Source organism: Quercus robur, chromosome 2 (assembly GCF_932294415.1).
Source record: "Quercus robur chromosome 2, dhQueRobu3.1, whole genome shotgun sequence".
Taxonomy (NCBI): domain Eukaryota; kingdom Viridiplantae; phylum Streptophyta; class Magnoliopsida; order Fagales; family Fagaceae; genus Quercus; species Quercus robur.
In genome coordinates this window covers 83035522-83056807 of record NC_065535.1, presented here as the reverse complement: position 1 = coordinate 83056807, position 21286 = coordinate 83035522, and the positions used below count along the sequence as shown (strand labels likewise).

General features: G+C 32.8%; 1 protein-coding gene and 1 long non-coding RNA gene across 5 annotated transcripts in view; one reads left to right on the top strand and one right to left on the bottom strand.

Moving 5' to 3' along the window:
* Positions 1-15312: 15312 nt before the first annotated feature.
* LOC126715383 (uncharacterized) lies at positions 15313-16018 on the bottom strand. Its single transcript, XR_007651856.1, has 2 exons — positions 15888-16018; positions 15313-15747 (listed from the first exon to the last, which is right to left on the bottom strand). It is a non-coding gene; the product is annotated as an uncharacterized LOC126715383 (long non-coding RNA).
* A 141-nt stretch (positions 16019-16159) lies between these two features.
* The window catches only part of LOC126715379 (polygalacturonase-like), a 48055-nt gene continuing 42928 nt past the window's right edge, over positions 16160-21286 (top strand). For 3 of the 4 annotated variants that reach the window (XM_050415958.1, XM_050415957.1, XM_050415954.1), the window contains exon 1: positions 16160-16300. The gene's annotated coding sequence lies outside the window, so the exon portion shown is untranslated. Of the gene's footprint in view, positions 16301-19225; positions 19288-21286 lie in introns of all 4 variants that reach the window. The other variant, XM_050415955.1, reaches the window with a different exon arrangement.

The following is a 21286-nucleotide window of genomic DNA, read 5'->3' as shown; positions in this document are numbered from 1 at the left end:
TCAACAAGTTAGTCATGCTTCAAAATTCATGTTCCATGGATTTGGGTCGTGACACCTCTCTCACAAAAAAGCTCTCTAGGGTTACTCATAATATCATTTAAATATTGCAACAAACAGATCATAATTTGGGCTTGAAACGAAGAAGTTATGGGCTTTTCATGTTTGTTGATTTTTGCTGATTTGCAATCTTTGATCAATCGAACTTTGTTCCTGATAGATCGAAAATGTAAAAATCTGGATCCTTGAATCAACCTCTTTCTTGTTCTTAGACATTGAATACCAGCTTCTCGAGCATTGTCTAATTTATTATATGTTGGAAATAAATGAGAGATAATACCTGAATTTTCCTTTGAAATTACACAATTTGATTTTACTAAAAAGAGGTGGCAGAGATGAGGCGTGGACCAAGTCACTGTCTTGAGACAAATCGTGCTGTCTACGGTATATCCGATGTAGTTAGACAAATATTTTCTGCACATTGCCCCCAGGATACAATAGCCCAACCACCTTTGTTGATTATCCTTGCGAGCTTACACTGCTCATAGGATATAAGCTCTCTATAATACTTTCTTTTCCTAGAAAATTTTGTAAAAAATAGAATATTTTTGTGAGTAGTAAGAAGTAATAGATGGTAAGTGTTTAAGACAATAGAAAATTGTTTTTAAAAAGTCTACAGTTTTCTAATTCAAAAATAAAAAATGTGTGTCTTAAAACTTTTATTTCTTTCCATATATATATATATAAAGCCAGACCGGCCTGTTGCTTGTCCTTAACCAAAAAATTAAAACGTTTACCGACTTTAAAACTTTAAATGGTCATAAAATTGTTGAAATCAATGTGTGATGAATAGCTTTCATTATATATATATATATATATATATATATATAAATCGGTCAAAACCTTTGCCAAAGTATATATGTTGAGGTGAGGTAAGTTAATAGACAAATCAAGTTTGTCTTTTGGTGTCATAATGCCATTAAAAACAAAAATTACAGCCCTTAACATGGCTGTCTTTTAGCTATCAAATAATACTTTCCTTTGAAACTTTGACTATACACAATAATTACAACAAAGAATGGAAAGCAATATATAATGCTGTAACCCATTGTTAACACCCCATTTTGCAACCTACATTTAATCTCACTTGGAGGGTAAAAGGGTAATTTTACCTTGGAAATATGCATCTTGATTCTGGTCACTAGATCCTTAATCTCATTTCACCAAAATGATCTTGATATTGTAACGATCAAATCGACTGGTCATAAGCCCTAATCGGACTATCATACTAAAAGTTATCATCAAATCAAGTTCTAATGGCCGAGACGCATTATCACAAATTGAGTCCAACTATATGTGATTATGAATAATTGATTTCAATTGGTTATAAGTATAATCAATTTGAGAACGGTGATGTGTCATAATTTGATTGGTTAGGACTACATTTTATGGTAGGGTTGCACACACCTAATTAACTAGATAGTTAAACATTAATTATTCAATGAGTAATTTATGCAATTATCTTTTAATTAAGGTAAATTTGGAACCAATTAAGTCTGAAATGGGAGTAATTAGAGCCATTTAATGTTAATTAGGAGCTAATTTGGGACCTATTAATGTTAATTGTGCTAAAATCATTTTCTAACAAATGACCTCTGCTCACCATTTCATCGATATCTCTCAGAATATTTTGAATCTGTAAATGAGGTTAATTTTCCTAGAAACTAGATATCCGGGGCTTCAATATGAGTACAAGAATGAGACAATTTCGATTAGAATTAAGTTAGATATGATTTTTCGAAGTTGACTCTACAGGCTGTTATAGCAGCTTCGAGAAAACCGAACTTTGCTTGCTTTCCACTCTCATAAATCTCCACATTTAATGCACTAGATTTCCCGAAAGGCTAAAATGAGGTTTAGGTTCATGATTCTTTGTTAACCCTCATTAAATGACTTTCCATTCATATTTCCTTCACCACTACTATATAAACCCCCCTTCTCCTTCATTCCAAGATACAGAAAAACCCCCTCTCTTCCCCTCTCTTGAGTTTTAGTAAAGTTGAGTAGTCTTGTCATATCTTGATCTTCCTAAGACTCAAGGTATTGAGTGAAACTCACGCTTCTTCTCCTAACTCTTCTTTTCCTCCACCCTTAGGGCCTCTACCAAGAGTCTCCTCCTCCACCATATGGATCTTGCACGAAAGTATAATTCCTTTCCCTAACTTGTTTTTTGTGTTGCCATGATGAGAATTTAGGATTAAAGTATTATAGTAACTATTTAAATTCTCTTGAATATGTTTGAATGTTCTTAAATGTTCTTATGTGTTCTTCATATATTCTTAGTTGTTCATCACATGTTCATGCATAACACTAGTTTCGATCTTAAATCCATATAAAAAAAACATGAAAAAAATGTTTGTTTAATAATTCTTTTAAATTCTTGAATCTAGGATATCACCATCCACACACAGTCACTAGAGTTTATTTTTCAATCCAAATGTCTTACTTAATAAATTGAATTATGGTTTATCACATGCACACACATTAAATTCAACATGTGAATTGATTGATAACATATTGGATGATGTGATATGAATATTGACCACCATAGTCTAGAAGACCGGTTTCACCGGATAAAGTGGGTGCCTAACACCTTCCCACCTTATAACATAGCCTCTAAACTTAGATCAAGGGTTGATAGACTAATGTTTATCCTTGTAATTTTCAGTTTTTAGATTGTAACTAGGAAACAAAGCTATGTACTTTATCTTAGATTGTATCTAGGACCAAAGCCATGTAATTTTCCTATAATCAATGTAAATTCAATTGAAAATTAATAAAATGAGGAATTTTTCAATTTTGGTTTTCTTATTTATTCTAATAATTTAATAAGTGGCGACTCCATTGTAAAACCCTTAATCTAAAGGGGAAAATATAACTAGTTGAACCTCCATTTTGAGAGGTAATAACACGACTCCACCCATTCACGTGGGTTTGGCCCAAGATTCTATATAAAACGGGCCGGGGGTGCGGTCTCTCACACCCATCAATGGTAAATTATATAAATATATAGTTGTACAATATCTGATACTTTCTATCTATAATGTTACTATTAAATATATTAAAAGAAACGTTTAAAAGCAAAACTTTATAAAGGAAAGTATACTAAAAGCTGGCAATATATGGTATTAAAATTCACATTGATTTTTAGAGATATCCTAATTAAAACCATTGACAAAAGTTATTCAAATTTTGAATTATATTTGAATTTCAAAATTTAGCAATCAACGTATCTGATATTAAGGGATAATTAATACCCATAAATGAGTATTAAAATAAATATAATATTTTTTATAAAAATATCCAACATTATATAGACTCTATGAGCTATATCTAAACAAGTTTGTATTCATGTGTTTGCCAATAAAACTATACAAGTATAGAATCTAACACAAACCATTTTTTTTTTTTTTAAATGATGGAAATGTTGCATGCAATTGTTGATCACGTGTGACTGAATTAGGGTTGAGTTAGAGTGCCTCTTAAGACTAAACACATGTGCCTCGTGAGTCGAATTAAATTTCTTCCTTCTTTTATGTATACTACTATTTAAGAGGTTTCCACTGTTTAGATTCCTCAATTTTGATGCCTAAAATACTTTCATCATACCCACTTACAAGTTTTTAACTAATGGTGATAAATATGTAAATTAAAATTCCTACGCTTTATAACCTACAAACTCACGTATACTTTGCCAGTTTCTATCTCACTTTTTATCTTTCATTCTTCTTCAAATTGAAGACATTCATTTTAGCTCTACATCCTCTCTTTTTTTTTTTTTTTTTTTTTTTTTTTTTTTTTTTTTTTTTTTTTTTTTTTTTTTTTTTTTCCTACTTTCAGATTTGGTTTTTAAACAATTTAAATTGAAATTGTCAAAAACTCCAACAACTTTTCAGGTTCTATCTTTTGCAAGTTCCTCTTTATTCTATTTTATTTTCTTTTATCTATACTACTATTTAAGGGGCTTTTTCTTTTTGGATTCCTCATTTTTTTAGTTTAAAAATGCCCCTACACTCCTATGTTTAAGTAGAGACAAAACTAAAGGACAATTTGGTAAAAATGCAACTCTGACACTCACTAATATATTGCCTAAAATACCCTCATCATACCCACCTACAAGTTTTCAACTAACGGTGATAAATATGTAAATTAAAAATCCTACACTCTAAGACTCACAAACTCACGTACACTGCCAGTTTCTATCTCTCATTCTTCTTCAAATTGAAGACATTACATCCTCCTTTATTTTTCTTCAGATTGAAGACATTTATTGTTAAAGGCTCCAACAACTTTTTAGGTTCTATCTTTTCACAGTGGTTTATTATCGTGGTTGACTTCGAGATTTTAAATAGGAGGGTTTATGCTTAAATTGGTTGCCTAAAAAAGAATATTGGTAAACTCCTTTTTTGAGTTTTTTTTTTTTTAATTTTATTTACGGTATTTTTATTAAGGGAATTAAGCTACTTGGATGAGAATTAAGACTGATTGGTTTTGCGTTGATGTGTGTAGGTATTGGATAAGATTCTATTCAACAAGACTCTCTCTATTTATGTGTGCAAGTATTTATATATTATTCTTCTCTATTTTGGTCCAAGAACTTAATATTTAATGTGATTTTAGATTGCTAACACTTTTTTTGATTTTTGGGTTATAGATTTAGTGAACAATTTGGGTACAATTGCAAGGTCTGGGACCAAGGAATTTATGGAGGCATTGCAGGCTGGAGCGAATGTGAGCATGATTGGTCAATTTGGTGTTGGGTTTTAAGGGAATTAAGCTGCTTGAAGCGGTAATTTACGCTACTTTTTTTTAGAGGGTATTATGTAAACAAGTTTTTCCATGTAATTTTGCGCTATTTTTTTAAATGTAATTTACACTACTTTTTTTTTAGAGAGTACTATTATATATTTGATGAATCATGTTAATAGTTGCCCAATTTAAACCTCACATGAAGTGGTTGTTATCTAAGAAATTGTTGTAAAAAAATTTCTTCTGTATCATAAATTATATTTATCATTTATATAATTCTATGTGAAATTCAATTTAATTTTTTTTTCAATTATTAATTTACTACTCTATAAAAAATGTTACGTACATTTTCTCAGTTTTAAGGTTAATTGATATCTTTGAAATTTAAACTCTTTTTAATTTTTGTTATGGATGTGTAGTAAGTGGCTAACCATTATTGATCCTTTTACCATAAAAAAAATATATTTGAAATTTAAACCTTTTTTCACTTTTGTTATGGATGTGTAGTAAGTGGCTAACTTTTAGGATTAAAACATTACATGTAGTTTTTAAACTTTAAATTTGAAAAAACAAAAAGGGTGGTCGGGTAGTTTTTAAACGTGGGATAGAATGTGAGATTTTTTTAAATAGTACATGGATAGAACGTGGGAGTTTTTTAAACGCGTAGTTTTTCTTTTTTGATAAACTTTTAAATAAGGATAGGGTCACACCAATTCCGCACATTAATCTTTTAAATTTCCCTAAAATTTAGCCTTTTATTCTCTTTCAAAATCAGATATGTTAGTGTCTAAATATAAGGATATGAATGGAGAAGTTATAGTAATGGTTTTATGGTAGGAGTCTTTTTTTTTCCAAAATATGGAAGAGATTTAAAAGAAAAAAAAAGAAGAAAGGAAAACGTAAGATTTTTTTTTATAAAAGAAAACGTGAGTAAGGAAAGTGAAGTTTTAAAAAATAAAAAATAAAAACAGATAAATCTTGATAAAAGAAAAAAGGAAAAGAGAGAGAGAGAGAGAGAGAGAGAGAGAGAGAGAGAGAGAGAGAGAGAGAGAGAGAGAGAGAGAGAGAGAACGTGAGGTGAGTTTGCTTTGAAAACTAATAGAAAAGTGGTTCTATTTTGTAGGGAGTTAGATATGTATTTTTACCGGAGATATCCTAAAAATTAGGTTTTCTATTATATTCTTTTTCAGTTTTTTTTTTTTGCCTATATAGATGAAGGTGTTTACATATTATGGGGATTGCATTTTTCATGTGGTAATTTGGGATTGAAAACTTTTTTAAATGTGTAGTTTTTCTTTTTTTGATAAACTTTTAAATAAGGATAGGGTCACACTAATTCCCCACATTAATCTTTTAAATTTCCTAAAATTTAGCCTTTTATTTTCTATCAAAATCAGATATGTTAGTGCCTAATTATAAGGATATGGATGGAGAAGTTATAGTAGTGGTTTTATAATACGAGTCTTTTTTTCCCAAAATATGGAAGAGATTTAAAAGAAAAAAAAGAAAAAGAAAACGTGAGATTTTTTTTACAAAAGAAAACGTGAGTAAGGAAGGTGAAGTTCAAAAAAAAAAAAAAAAAAACAGATAAATCTCAATAAAAGAAAAAAGGAAAAAGAAAAAAGAGAGAGAGAAAACGTGAGGTGAGTTTGCTTTGAAAACTAATAGAAAAGTGGTCATATTTTGTAGGGAGTTAGATATGTATTTTTACCAAAGATATCCTAAAAATTAGGTTTTCTATTATATTTCTTTTTCAGGTTTTTTTATTTATTTATTCTGTACAGATGAAGGTGTTTACATATTATGGGGATTGCCGATTGCATATTATAATTTGGGATTTCACTTTGTGCTTATATGAAATAAAAATCCCATTTCAGTTCCAAGTTATGCAATTTCATCTTCATGCTATATGCTGCATTTCATAGCTGTTATCCTCAAGTGAAAGGGAACCTTAATTTGGCAAAACCTTGAAGACCCAGATAGGGAATTGCAAGAAACAAAGAAAACAAATTTAGGAATGGAGTTTATCACCACTGCAATAGCTGCATACAGATACTTTAGCACCAATAGTATTGGGAAAAGCACAAAATTTGCACAAAATAGGTTTAGGAGTAAAACCAAGACCAAAAACAGTGAACCCAGAAAACCTATAGGACCAGAATCAAGTGGACTGACCAACAAAAACAAATCATATCTGCCATTTCTGAGGGAAATTCAGTGTTCATCACAGGCTCGGCAGGAACTGGTAAAACATTATTGGTTAATCATATTATCAAACTGTTGAAAAATGTTATCCCCGATCTGGGGTCTTTGTCACAGTGCCTACTGGCGTTGCTGCATGTGCTATTGGTGGACAAACACTGCACTTGTTATCATTGACATTCTTGAGTTCTTACCTTGCCATGGTTGTCAAGTATTCTATACTACTATTTAAGGGGTTTTTCTTGTTTGGATTTCTCAATTTTGATGCCTAAAATACTATCATCGTACCTACTTATAAGTTTTCAACTAACGGGGATAAATATGTAAATTAAAACTCCTACGTTTTAAAACCCACAAACTTACGTACGTTTTGCCAATTTTTATCTCACTTTTTATGTCTCATTCTTCTTCAGATTAAAGACATTCATTTTAGCTCTACATTTTTTTTTTTCCTACTCTCGGATTTGCTTTTTAAACAACCTAAATTGACACTGTCAAAGGCTCCAACAACTTTTTAGGTTCTATCTTTTGCAAGTTTCTCTTTGTTTTCTTTTCTTTTTTTATATTATCATTGACTTTCTTTGAGTTTTTACTTGCCATGGTTGCCAAGTATTCATAATTTGAGGAGTACTTACCCATGGGTGAATGTAACTAGGGATTTAAGGGTGTTTGATAGTAGCTTATTACTCGTGGCTGGCTATGAAATTTCAAAAAGAAGGTTTGTGCTTGAAATGACTCCTTGAAAAGAGTATTGGTAAAAGTTCTTTCTTTTTGTTTTGGCCTAGAATTAAATACAAACTCTTTCTGTTTTTTTTTTTTAAATAGAAATTTACGCTTTATATATATATATATATATATTGATAATCTTTTATATATATATATATATATATATATATATAGTAGGAGTTTACGCTTCTCTTTGTAAAATAAAGTGACAAACTAAAACTCACCTCCAGGCTCAAGTGTGTTAACTAACTGCATATATCAACTTCATCACTTAAAGTACCTCAAGTCTTCAATTGCGGCGTAATTTACTGGTTTTGTCTTTTAATAGAAAAGCCTCGCCGCAATTGAAGGCTTGAGGTACTGTAAGTGATGAAGTTGATATATGGAAAAAAAAAAAAGAAAAAAAGAAAAAAAAGAAGAAAGTCTTCAATTGCGGCGTAATTTACTGGTTTTGTCTTTTAATAGAAAAGCCTCGCCGCAATTGAAGGCTTGAGGTACTGTAAGTGATGAAGTTGATATATGAAAAAAAAAAAAAAAAAAAAGAAGAAAGTCTTCAATTGCGGCGTAATTTACTGGGTTTTGTTTTTTAATAGAAAAGCCTCGCCTTGGAGCGCACATGAGTTATAATCCTACTTAATCAATAGCCTGTCGATCCAAAAGGTGATTGAAGGAACCAAGCAAGACCTCAAGTGCTTAAATAGTTGGTCTGCAGTCCATGTTCGCCGTAGTGGGAACGTGGCTGCCCATCTCATGGCAAAAAATGCCATTACAGTTGTAGATTGTCTTGGATGGGTTGAGGATATCCCTCCCGTTATAGCTATGCAGATCTCAAAAGATGTATCAAGCATGAATGCTGTTTCATTCTAATGAAAATTCCAGAGTTTCTAATCAAAAAAAAAAATAAATAAATAAATAGCCTGTCACATTGACATTGTGATCCATAAGAGCAAAATTTCCTTGCTAATAGTGCTATCCATTCATAATAATTGATCCAATCAATGAATTACTCTCTTTGTAAAATAACGTGATATATAACACGCCTGCTACTTGGTTTGGTGTTTTTTTTTTTATAGGAATTTTTTGAGGGGATTAAGCTACTTAATTGGTTTCCCAATTTAAACAAATACAAACTCTTTTTCTTTTTTGTTTTTTTTTTTTGTTTTTGTTTTTTTTTTTTAATTTTATTAAAGTTTTTTTTTTTTCCCCTAGTTCTTTTATCTCTTTCAGGTTGACGTATGCACAAATTTATTGGATTGTATTGAAAAGGCATTGGAATGGAATGTTAAGATAAGTTCGGGTGAGAGACTTTACAAGAATTATTGTATGATTCAAATCTCACATGAAGTTGTTGTTATCTAAAAAATTGTTGTAAAAAAAATTCTTTTGTAACATAAACTATATTTATCATTTGTATAATTCTATGTGAAATTCATTTTACATTTTTTTTATAATTATTAATTTACTACTCCATAAAAAATGTAATTTACATTTTCTCAGTTTTAAAGGTAGTTGATATATTTGAAATTTAAACTCTTTTTAACTTTTGTTACGGATGTGTAATAAGTGACTAATTTTTAGGATTAAAACACTCTATTTTAGGATTAAAATTGATCCTTTTAATGTAAAAGAAATATATTTGAAATTTAAACTCTTTTTAACTTTTGTTATGGATGTGTAGTAAGCGGCTAACTTTTAATATTAAAATACTACATTTTAGGATTAAAATTGAACCTTTTATGTAAAAGAAAAAAAATGGTAGTTGCTAAATTTTAAATATAAGTTGTTTTAACTTTTTGTTATGGATTTGTAATACATGGCTAAATTTTAGGATTAAAACACAACATTTTAGGATTAAATGAAAAGTTTTTAATGTGGGGAGTGTATTTTCAACCCACATGTATAAATCATAAATTAAGCAAATGTGGGAGACTGGTAGTTTTATTTGAAAATTTTTAACTTGTAGTTATCCACAAACGTGTATTGTTTTAAAACTTTGAATTTGAAAAAAAAAAGGATGTGTGGGGGCCAGTTAGTCACTAAAATTATTAAAGTCAAGTTAATTGGGTCTGAGGCCCATCCGAGGACGTAAAGTTGTCCAAGGAGGCCCATATCAGGTTGTAAGGGTAACCAAACGAAAGGAAGAGTAGATATCACGTAAGGTGAGTTTAGTATTCGTCCGAGGAGAAAATCCTTCTCGGCAATATGAGTCCGAGGACGACCAGAACGTCACATTGTTACAAACGTACTTCGGAGCTACATCACCACTAAAAGTGGGATAAGGGACCAAGGGTAAGAAAGAGAATGCAAACAAATATCTATAACAACAGCTGCCTCCGCATTAATTGCCTCTCAACCAACTCTCTGGCCGTATTAATGTGGAGGTGATGTCTGAACAGTGATGAAGCAGCTTTACAACTGCTAGTAGGAGGTTGCAGAAGGTGTTAGATGAGACAGAAAGAGATCCCCTTAACCTAACTTACACGTATGTGGTAAAGATGATATGAAGAATGCAGTATATAACATGAAAGGAAGCATTGAGAAAAGGGGCGGAACATCAGAGAACCAAGAGTATTCGGAAGAAAGCCTTAAGAACAAAAGAGCTAAACTTGTTTCAAAAGAAGAACTTAATTGTTATATCAGTACTAATCCATCTATAAGCGTGTGGTTTAATCGTTTTTCTTTTAGAGTTAACCTAGTTCTTGGACACCCACGCTCTACAAATTTTATTATTTGGGCCTTAAACGTTCGAACCTAATAAACCAATTGGGGTCGTTACAAATTGAGTCCTTACAGGGTGGTCAGGTAGAGCTTTTTGGATAGAACGTGAGATTTAAAAAAACAAATAGTTTAATTCAAAAATTTTAAATGTGTAGCTTTTTTTTTTTTTTGATAAACTTTTAAATGTGTAGTTATCCAAAAATTTCTATTGTTTTTAAACCTTGAATTTGAAAAAAAAAAAAAAAACAAAAGGTGGCCGGGTAGGTTTGTTTTTTAATAGAACATGGGATGGTTTTATTTTATTTTTTTCAAAATAAGGGTAGTTTTTTTTTGGATAAAACGTACAACTTGATAACTATAATAAATAAAAGAACAACAAAAACACCACTAAAAAGAAAAAAATGTGGATGCAAATCTAGAGCCTTGCCTTAACCAAAAAAGAAAAAGAAAACTAAAACAACAAAAATTTGAGTCTTTTACCATAAAAGAAAAAAAAAATGGTAGTTGCTAAATAGTAAAATATTAGTTCTTTTTAACTTTTTGTTATGGATGCCTAGCACATGGCTAAATTTTAGAATTAAACACAACTTGATAACTGCCATAAATTAAAGAACAACAACAACACCACTAAAAAGAAAAAAAAAGGTGGATGCACATCTAGAGCCTTTCCCTTAAAAAAAAAAAAAAAAAAAAAAAAGTCTTTTACCGTAAAAGAAAAATTGTTAGTTGCGAAATTTTAAATATAAGCTCTATTTAACTTTTTGTTATAGATGTGTAGTACATGGCTAAATTTTAGGATTAAATACAACTTAATAACTGTCATAAATAAAATTATAAATAAATATAAAAAAAAAAACAAAAAGAACAACAACAACACCAAAAAAAAAAGAAAAACTCAACCTTTTAACGTAAAAAAAGAAGATAGTTATTAAATTTTAAATTTTATGTTTTTTTTTTTTAGCTTTTTATTATGGATGTGTAGTACATGGCTATATTTTAGAATTAAAACACTATGGCAACGTTTGGATTGTGCGTTTGCGCGTCCAGCGTTTGCGTTTCCTTTTTTTTTTTTTTTTTAGCCGTAATATTTGACTTTTTAGCAACACTAGTGGGTCCCATACACTATTCATGGGACCCACAAACTTCACTTTTTAGCAACTTTTTCATTAAAAATGGGTCACACGGTACTATTTACACATTTAAAAATTATTTTGCTACAATATTTTCAGTTTTTAGCAAAATAAGCTGTATTCAAATGGACCCTACATTTCATGCGTGTGCTCAGAGGTTCTTCTATTTTTTTTGGAAAATAAATTAATAATTTGTATTCATTATAATTTGAGATTACTACATTTTCTAATCACAAAAAAAAAAAAAAAAACCTAGGAGTGTGATGAAAAATTATTTCACCTGCAAATGCATTATACTCATCGCACTACTAGATTTTTTTGTGATTAAAAAATGTAGTAATCCCAAATTATAATTGATGCAAACTATTATAATGGTATTGGGTGCAAAACTATTGCTCCATTACTGTCGACATGCTTGTGTGGGAATGTCTGTTTTTGGTTGATAAGGAGATTGGTGTTTTTTTATTCCCACCCATGAAAGCTTAGGGGCTGTTTGGGTGAAAAAAAAATGGTCACTCATCACTAAAATATCATCACTCTATAACTCATTTTCTATCACTTAATAATCCCTAAATACCTCCAAAACTCGGTTTGGCACCTAACTCAAATATGTTTTTCAACTTTAAAATCTTATAAATGTGGGACCCATTTTTAAAACTTAAAAAACTTAAAAGTCAAAAGTTGCGGTTGAACCCATTCCAAAACATAAAAAAATCAGTTCGGTTTGTCAAAAGTTGCGGCTGGACCTGAGAAGTGCTCTGACCGTGGGTCCCTCAATGTGTGTGTATTTACAAAAATGCCATTATAACTCAGTTTCCATAACTCAAAAACACCCCAAACTTGTTTTCAGTTTTGCTAACTCATTACTCAAAAATCAAAGAATTAAGTGATGGAAACAAAACTTGAAAACAAATCCAAATAGCCTTTTTCTGCGTGGGTCCTACAATTTTTGAGTGATGAGTGATGAAAATAAAGTGATGAGTGATGGAAACAACAAAATCCAAATAGCCCCTTATCTTTTCGACATACAAAATATCCTTATGTCTAGTTAATAATTTCTTATCAGACTCATTTGCTAGGGAAGGTACGTGAATTGCCTAGGTTAGGGAGGAAAAATGAACTAATTAATTTCATAAGAGAGAGACGAAAATTGATTTGACATACGAGGCATCTGGGTTTTGTCTCATGAGGCACTAACTCAACCTAATAGAACTAAATTGATCAAGAGACAAAGGATAATCTGGTCTTTGTTTAATTTTCTTTCTACATATGATAAATAATTACAAGCCATGTGTCCAACCTTTTTAAAATGAAATTGGTTTGATCCAAGTTAGAAAAAATAATGATATAAACTAAAGGCAAAAAACACATAATGATAAAGTAAAACATTTACAAAAGTTAAGTGACGATAAACAAATCTTTTAAAGTTTAAGGACAAAAAGTGAACTTTTAGTAAATTTTAAAGAAGAAAACAATATTCTAATCTATTTTTCAAATTTGATAAACCAAATTGCTTGTTTAAAATTCTTATATTTAGATTAATTGATAAACCAAATTGACCTGTTCCTTGTTCGATAAATGTTATATAATGCAAACTAAATTCACTGGCTAAAACAAATTGGAGTTCAAATAAGTGAAGTGGCCTTCAACAACATGTTTGGAACATCCAGCATCGATGTAGCAATTAATTAAAAAACTTGTTAAGTTTTAGACTCCTGGAAAATATAATATGTTTAACCTAATCTATTAGCTAAGTTCTTACTTAGATTAATTATGTAGATCTAGGTTAAACATCCATCACACATATCATGCACAACGAAAAAGTAAATAATACCTTTCTCAAAAAAAAAAAAAAATGTAAATAATACAATGATATGACGACCTAAGAAAACTAATAAAACTAATAAAACAACTCATTTCAAGGTAAAAAACTTAGGAGGAACTATCACAAGAGAACAATCCACCATATAAAATTGAGATTTGCAGTCAAGATTAATACCAATTCGTAGTAAATCTAACACAATTACCAAATTGGCCTCTGAACCCCTCAGACTTCTTTGATTTGGATCTGTTCTCACATGAATCTCCAGTTCATGTCTCGATTTTCAGTACGTTTGATAGCTAAAGCTTGACTGCAACTTTTACTCCACTAGTACTAGCAATATGAGTATGATTTCCGGTAAGTGCTTGATAGAGCTAGAAAGTACAAAACTTCATAAATCTCACAAGAATAACTCTTAGAGGATCTCTAACAAGGCAAAAATAGCCAAATACCACTATTTTTCGAAATTATTAGTGTTTTACCATTATTTGAGAAATATTTAACAATTTACCACTTTTTTGAAATTCGAGTTTGTGAAACTCGATTTTGACATGGAACTCGAGTTTACAAAAATCGAGTGTCTTAAAAAAGTCCACTTGGAACTTGAGTTTATGAAACTCAAATTCCTTGTGATATAATACTTATTGCCTCTGTTTCAAACACTTTCACTACTTTTTCACAATTGTTGACTTATCTTCCATCCCATGTGACCCTGACAAAAGAAAGAAAAAAGAGAAATCCACACCTGGAAGCCAATGAGAAAACTGGAAGAATAAGAAACAAAATTGGAAGCCAGTGAGAAAAAAAAAAAAATTAGATAGAAGTTGAAAAAATAAAAAAAAATTAAAAGAGATAGAAAGGCATGCTATGGGAGTCAACAATTGTGACTGTGTGAGTGCTATTGTTGACTATGTGAGTGCTGCAGGAGTCAACAATTGTGGTTGTGTGAGTGCTGTGGGAATTGGGGAGTGTTTCCTGCATGTTACTTGAGTGTCTTAAACTGGAGTAACACATTGTATTGAACTTGACTTCCACGTAATCGAGTTCCATGTGGCATTTTTATGATACTCGATTTTCTTAAACTCGAGTTTCATGCTAAACCTGAGTTTCAAAAACTCGAGTTTTAGTGATAAAACACTAAACCCTGTTTGGCTAACTTTTTCTTATTACTTATAATTCAATTTTCGTCACCCATCACTTACCCCTCATTATTCAAAAATATCCCAATTTCTTATAACTCCGTTTGGTGGCCTGTTTGGGTGGAATATCTCAAGTCCAATTTTCAAATCAAACACTCACCTTTATGTCACTCACTGGGTCCCAGTGTACAGAACGGTCACAAGCCTATCCGCGTTCTCTCTCTCTCTCTCTCTCTCTCTCTCTCTCTCTCTCTCTCTCCTCTTCACGCCCTTTCCACACCAAAACATTGTCCCCAACTTCAGAAACCCAAAATGAAACACTCTGGTTGGAAAATACCCCAGTTCCTCTCAGCATTTGGACCTAGCTGAAGGTTCTCGTTGGAAAATACCACAGCAGCGTCTCACGGTCTCACCTCCGATCTTCAGCTCTCCAAACCCTCACTCCGCCTCTCATTTTCTGCCCCTCACTTCCCCGCCTCCACTGCGTTAGATCCCTCCCTCATCTCGAACTCCAGAAACCCACACGACGGAATTCCAGACTCCCAACTCTGAACACAAACCAGGTACGATCTTATTTCTTACCTCTGTTGTAAATGATGAAAAAACTCAATATCACAAACAGAGTAATAGTGAACACAAGTCAACAATCACGGCTGAGTAATAGTGATTACAAGTCAACAATCACGGCTGAACATAGAAACGAAAATATCTGAGAAATTGAGAGAAAGTGTGAGAAGGGAGAGAAAGTCAGATAGAGAAGAAAGAGAGAAAAGTTGAATCTAGAAACTTGTATTGATAATTCTGAATTACATAAAGAATAATTACCCAACTACAGTGATTTATATTCACCTAACACAGCTTAACCGCCCCACATTATGCGGATTACAGTTGCTGGAGGATTGGGGAAGTTAGTTAAAAAGTAGTTAAGCTTATCACCAACCAAATCTTGCACCTAAACCAGCAGCTCAGCAATTCTTAAATCAGTCCAAACGCACCGTTTCACTTAACCACAGAATAAGCTTCAGTAAGTAAAACGTTGCGTTTAGATGCCACCTAGATTAATTGAAACGTTGCGTTTTGCTTAGCTTTCTTCTTCATGTATACACATTCCTTCAAGGTCTTTTTCTTCACAGTCACAGACCTGTGTTCAACAGTAAACCCATCGCGGCGCTGTGGGTCTGCTGAAGAGAAATTTGTGAGCCCGCTGAAGAGAAATAAACAAGCATTCACAGCCATTCCTCAAGGTCTCAGTAAACACAGCACAAAAAAATGGAGGAACATGGAAAAAACAAAAAATATCAAAATAAAACCCAACAGATGGGAGGGGCTGAATATGGGTCTCACCGGAAACAAAATCGGTTCACGGAGCTGTACTGAAGGTGCTGATCGGCGGAGAGTTGAGCTTCAGTTGTTGCTGTGCTGTGGGTTTGGGAGAAGGAAAATGAAAAGTGATGAATGAAGTAGTGAAGTGCTGGAGTGAAGTGCTGGGTAGTTGGGAAAGTAAACACAAAAGTGCCGTTGGGAGCTCAGTGGGTCCGCTGCGTTGCACTGATGTGACATAACACTGCTTATGAGCAGTACCTCTCCAAGCATGATATTACTTTTTTCTCTTTCTTCAGGATTTTCTATCTCTCTCTCTCTCTCTCTCTATCTGTTTCTTCTCACAAAACAAAAGGAAAGAACGCAGCAAAACTCCTCCTCTCAAGTGAACGTCCCAGACGACGGTGGCTTGCAATCGGAGTTCGCCTCAACCACCAGTAAGAACACCAGCTCAAGTACTCAAATTTGATTGCATGGATTTTTCATCTTTAGATTTCATCATATGGGTTTTTCCCAACATAACGTATTAGATTTCATCATGGGCCCATGGCCACCGATATTTACATTTGTTGATTCTTTTGTATGAGTTGATGATTTGCTGGTTTTAAGATTTGCTAATGTTCCTGACATTTGTTGCTATCTGAGTTTCTAGGTTCTGAGTTTTGGTTTATGTTGAGTTTGAAGGGGAAGAATAAAGAAACATTAAAAAAATAGTAAATAAAGATTAAAGAAAGAATAAAGAAATATCCTACAAATATCTCCCTCTCTCTTGATCGGCTGCCCCCATTCTTTCGCACACAAACACAAACACACATCCCTCTACCTCTCTCTCCCGAATCTCTCCTCCCTCACCCCCACGTGAATCTCATCCTATTTCTCTTAAATTTCTCTCATGGCCGGCCCATGGAAGGCTCTTCTTTACACATTGGCCACCACTAAGAGTTCTAGAGGCTTCTTCCTACCCTTTAGGCATGGCTAGTTCAATAGATGAGGTAGGAAAAAAAAATATAAGTTCTCTTAATTCCTTCCATTAAAATATTTTGGTTTTGTTATTTGATGATGTTTATGGTATATACTTGGTGGGTTTGGCTAATGATGGAATATTAGAGGGTTGTGAGAATTTGGGTAGCAAGGGTTTTATTTAAATCTGAAATTTTCAACCAATTTGGGGGATTTTTGCATTGAAGAGGTATTTTGGTTGCAGACAGTCAGCAGTCTTATGTGAAGCTAAAATCTGTCCTGGACCATGTGCATGTCACGTGACCAGCCAAAGTTACCAAATTCACTTAACCACAGTCAGCACCAGGCCACCAACCCTCTGCCCCTCACGCTCTCTCTTAACCAACCCAAGTAAAATAACCCCAACCATTTCTCTCCTTGCCAGCCAGCCCCTCACTCTCTCTCTCCACCACCGTTCGACGCTGCCGCCAATTCTTGGCAGCAACACCATCAATGAGCTTGACTCAACTAAGCCATTCCCTCTCCAATTACTCTTACACTCTTACAAAAATGGAAAAAAAGAAAAGAAATGAGGAAATATTTTCAGATCTGAAAAAATTAGTGACTCAATGTGCATGCACCATACTCAGATCTGATTACCAAGTGGACCACATCAGAAATTATAGCCAAAAGCAACAAAGACCATCATTTTATATTTGCAAAGCCACAAGTGATTTAGAGCTTTAGAAAGAAGCAACCAAGGAAAAGAATTTCACATAGAAAACTGAAGCTAAAGGTTTACAACAAATAAAACAAAAGAAATATCGAATTTTTCATCTTCATGCTTCCCCAAAAAAAAAAAAAAAAAAAAAAAAAAAACCTTCTGGGCATCCAAAATATTCTCTCCAACTCACAATATACCTTCTTAGGACCAGCAAAACTCGACTTCCTCTGCAATAGTTTACAAATCAAATTTGTCTTTCAAACAAGAAACAAACTGGCCTATGTGTACTCTCAGTCCCCATTTCAAGCCAAACTTCTCAAAAATAAATCTTTTCTTTTTACCTTGATAGTTCTAAACACGAAATTTGATCCAAATCAAATATTTACAGCTAAATCCACCCACGAATTCCGCATATACTTTCCAATTAAACCATGGGTCAATCACAACCAAAAAGAATATTTTTTATTTTCCCATTTTTGTAAGAGATTTAAGACTAAATGGAGAGAGAAAAGAGTGTTTTTGCTGAATTGAGCCAACTTGATCGAGGTATCACTGCCAAGAAATGATGGCGGCGACAAATAGTGGTGAAGTGAGAAAGAGAGAGAGAGAGAGAGAGAGAGAGAGAGTGGTGGACCGGCAAAGAGAAATGGTTGGGATTTTGTTTTGTTTTACTTGGGTTGTGGTTAAGTGCCAACTGTGGTTAAGTGAATTTGGTGACTTTGGTTGGTCACGTGACATGCATGTGGTCCAGGACAGATGTTAGCTTCACAAGCTGCCACATAACACTGTTTGCAGTAACACTTACAAAGAAATCCTTGTTCATATGGGTTTTGTTGTTGCATGAGTTGATTTCTAAGTGTTTCCTTTGCATTTGAATGGCTTTGACATATGTGAGTGTGGGCATGTGCTTGTTGCATGCCAAGTGTTTGGTAAATTGTCTATATGAGTTAGATGATCAAATTTCTTGACTTGTGTTGTGATTACTGTTATATGAGGTTATGAGTTGCATTCCTAGTTGTTGTTATGTGCTAAAACATGTAGCTCTAAGGTTAATCGAGTCTGAAAGTTTTTGACATAGTATTAAGATTATAATAATTTTATTTTTGGACTGTAAATCTGTCCCTGACAAATTTGAGTAAGCTGCATCACGTGATTTTTAATAAATTATAGAAAAACCATTTTAAGCCAAATTTTTGGTGGTACATACTAGACATATAAAGACTTCTCCCTATTTAATTTCAAGCGTTTTGGATAATACTAAGTAAACCAAACGAATTTTATAAAAAGGGCTGATATGTTGTAAGTTATCTGAAAGTGTGATTAGGATGCTGTGACTTTAAGGAAATTACTCCAAGCTTTTGTTGTGTGGTTTGGCTTGTAAGTTCATATGTGCTTTCTTTGACAAGTGTTTTACTTTGGCTAATTTTATCATGGATTGGTAGCAACATACTTTGTATCATGTTGGTAAATGCACATTATTTGCGGTAGGGAAATTAAAGGCTTTGGTTGCGTTATAGTCCTACAAGTTTCTTGTATGCTTGTTTGGTTCCCAGTTGGGTAGGGGTATTTGTCTTGGGATGGTCAAGCTAGGCTTTAGGGCCTTAGGTTTGATTTTTGAGGTTCCGATTTATGGAGACAAATTTGATAGTGTAATTTGTAGTGGGTCTTGTTATTAATAGGCTTGATACTTGTGTTCTAGGTTCCAAGGTACTTGGTGATGGAACTAGTAACTTGATTGGTTGAATGCGGTGCCCGGTTGAGGTAAATTTGGGTTGAATTGCTGAGATAAGTAGCTTTTTAATGGGATTTTTGGAAAATAACCACGTTGCATAAACTTTGTTTTTGGGTCAAACATATTTTGAAAAATTATTTGTGGAACTATGTTTTCTTAAAAAGTATTGTGTTGTGACTCTATTATATATGATTGTATATGAAAAGTGCATCATGTTTAATATTGCATATGGGGAAATGCATGATTTTTTAGTATGGAAGAGATAAGTATCTTTGATATAATTCTTGGGAATGAATTTTATGGATTTATTGCATTATTTGAAAATTCTAAAGATGTTTTATCTTGACTTGTGATATTTGGGAAATTGATAGAAAATGTTATTGATAAGAAATGATTTTGGAAAATTTGAGAACCTTTGTGAATATATTGGGTATTTCAAAGGTTTTTGTGAAACTACATAAAATTGAACCGTGTTTTGATTTCATGTAAATTGTGAGCTCTTCATGTTTTTACCCTTAGGTTGTGACATGTGATTACTCGGCGATTACCCAGCCAGATGCTGTAGTCTTTGTGACATTGGTATCTTGGCACCCCGTCTTTGTGGCGGATTGATGTCTTCGTGGCATAACTGATGTCTTTGTGGCATAACTTGATGTCTTCGTAGCATACCTAAGGTCCGTTTGGATATAGTTGAAAACTGAAACTAAAAACTGAAAAATACTGTAGCAAAATAATTTTTAAATATGTGAATAGTATTGTGGGATCCATTGTTAATGAAAAAGTTGCTGAAAAGTGAAATTTGTGGGTTTGTGAACAGTGCGCGGTGTGTACTGATTGGCTGAAAATTGTTTGACAAGTCAAATTTTGCGGCTATTGTTCATGAACAGTAGCCGTAATAGTAAAATTTGTCCCACAATGCGTGAAAAAAAAAAAAAAGAACAGAAAAACGCAAACGTAAATGCATTAGTCGGACCCAAACGCACACCTAATGTCTTTATGGCGGCTTGTCATGTGGCCTTGGGTTGAATTTTCAAGTTTTAAAAGGGTGTTTTGATAGCTCACAGTAAATAGTATGTAGTTTCATATTGAAATATTTTGAGAAAGCTTGGTGCTACATTTTTTTAATCAATCTTGTCATTTTATTAAGAAAAATAGTTTTGCATGATATAAATGGAAATTCCCAAATTATGAAATGTTTTGTTAAATGCTCATTATTATAAGTCTCGCATTTCTCCCACTTCCATTAATTATGCTACTTACTGGGTTTTAGTTCATCCCACTCTCCAATAGTTTTTTAGATAAATTTGCTATACCTCGGGAATGGAGCTTGTTTTATTGGTGGTGATTGGAGCATTATGCTAATTGAGAGATTTATGCTATGGTTGGGTGATGACCCAACTTACTAAATTTATCAAGACCATAGCTAATTCTATCGGAGGTTGGGCTCTTGAGGTTTGTTAGCCTTGGGCATGGTAGGCCTAGATTCTGTCGTTGAGGTTGCCTATCCTAGGAAGGATTGTGATTTTATGTTGATCTATTTGGAGTTTTGGAATTTCATGTATATTTTTTGATAAGTAATAAAGATTCATTGATATTAAAAAGAGAGAGACACCCAAGTACACAGAGAGTATACATGGGTGAATATATAAAAAATCAAGTAAATCCAAAATAGACGAAAAATGATGATTTCTTCACACAGAGAACCAGTCCAATAAAGTTCTAAAAAATAGAAGCTTGAGGTTAGGCATGGAACGCTCATTGTCTTCAAAACACTTACTATTTTTCTCCTTCCAAATACACCACATCAAACAATGAGGAACAACCATCCATATATCTCCATTACGATGGCGACCAAATCGACCTTGCCAGCAAGCAAATAGCCCAACAATAGACATTGGCATAACCCAATAAACTCCAAATAAACCAAACACCATATCCCACAACTCCAAAGCAACTGGGCAATGAAGGAATAGATGGTCAACAGTTTCACAATTACATTTTCACATATAACACCAATCCAAAATGCAA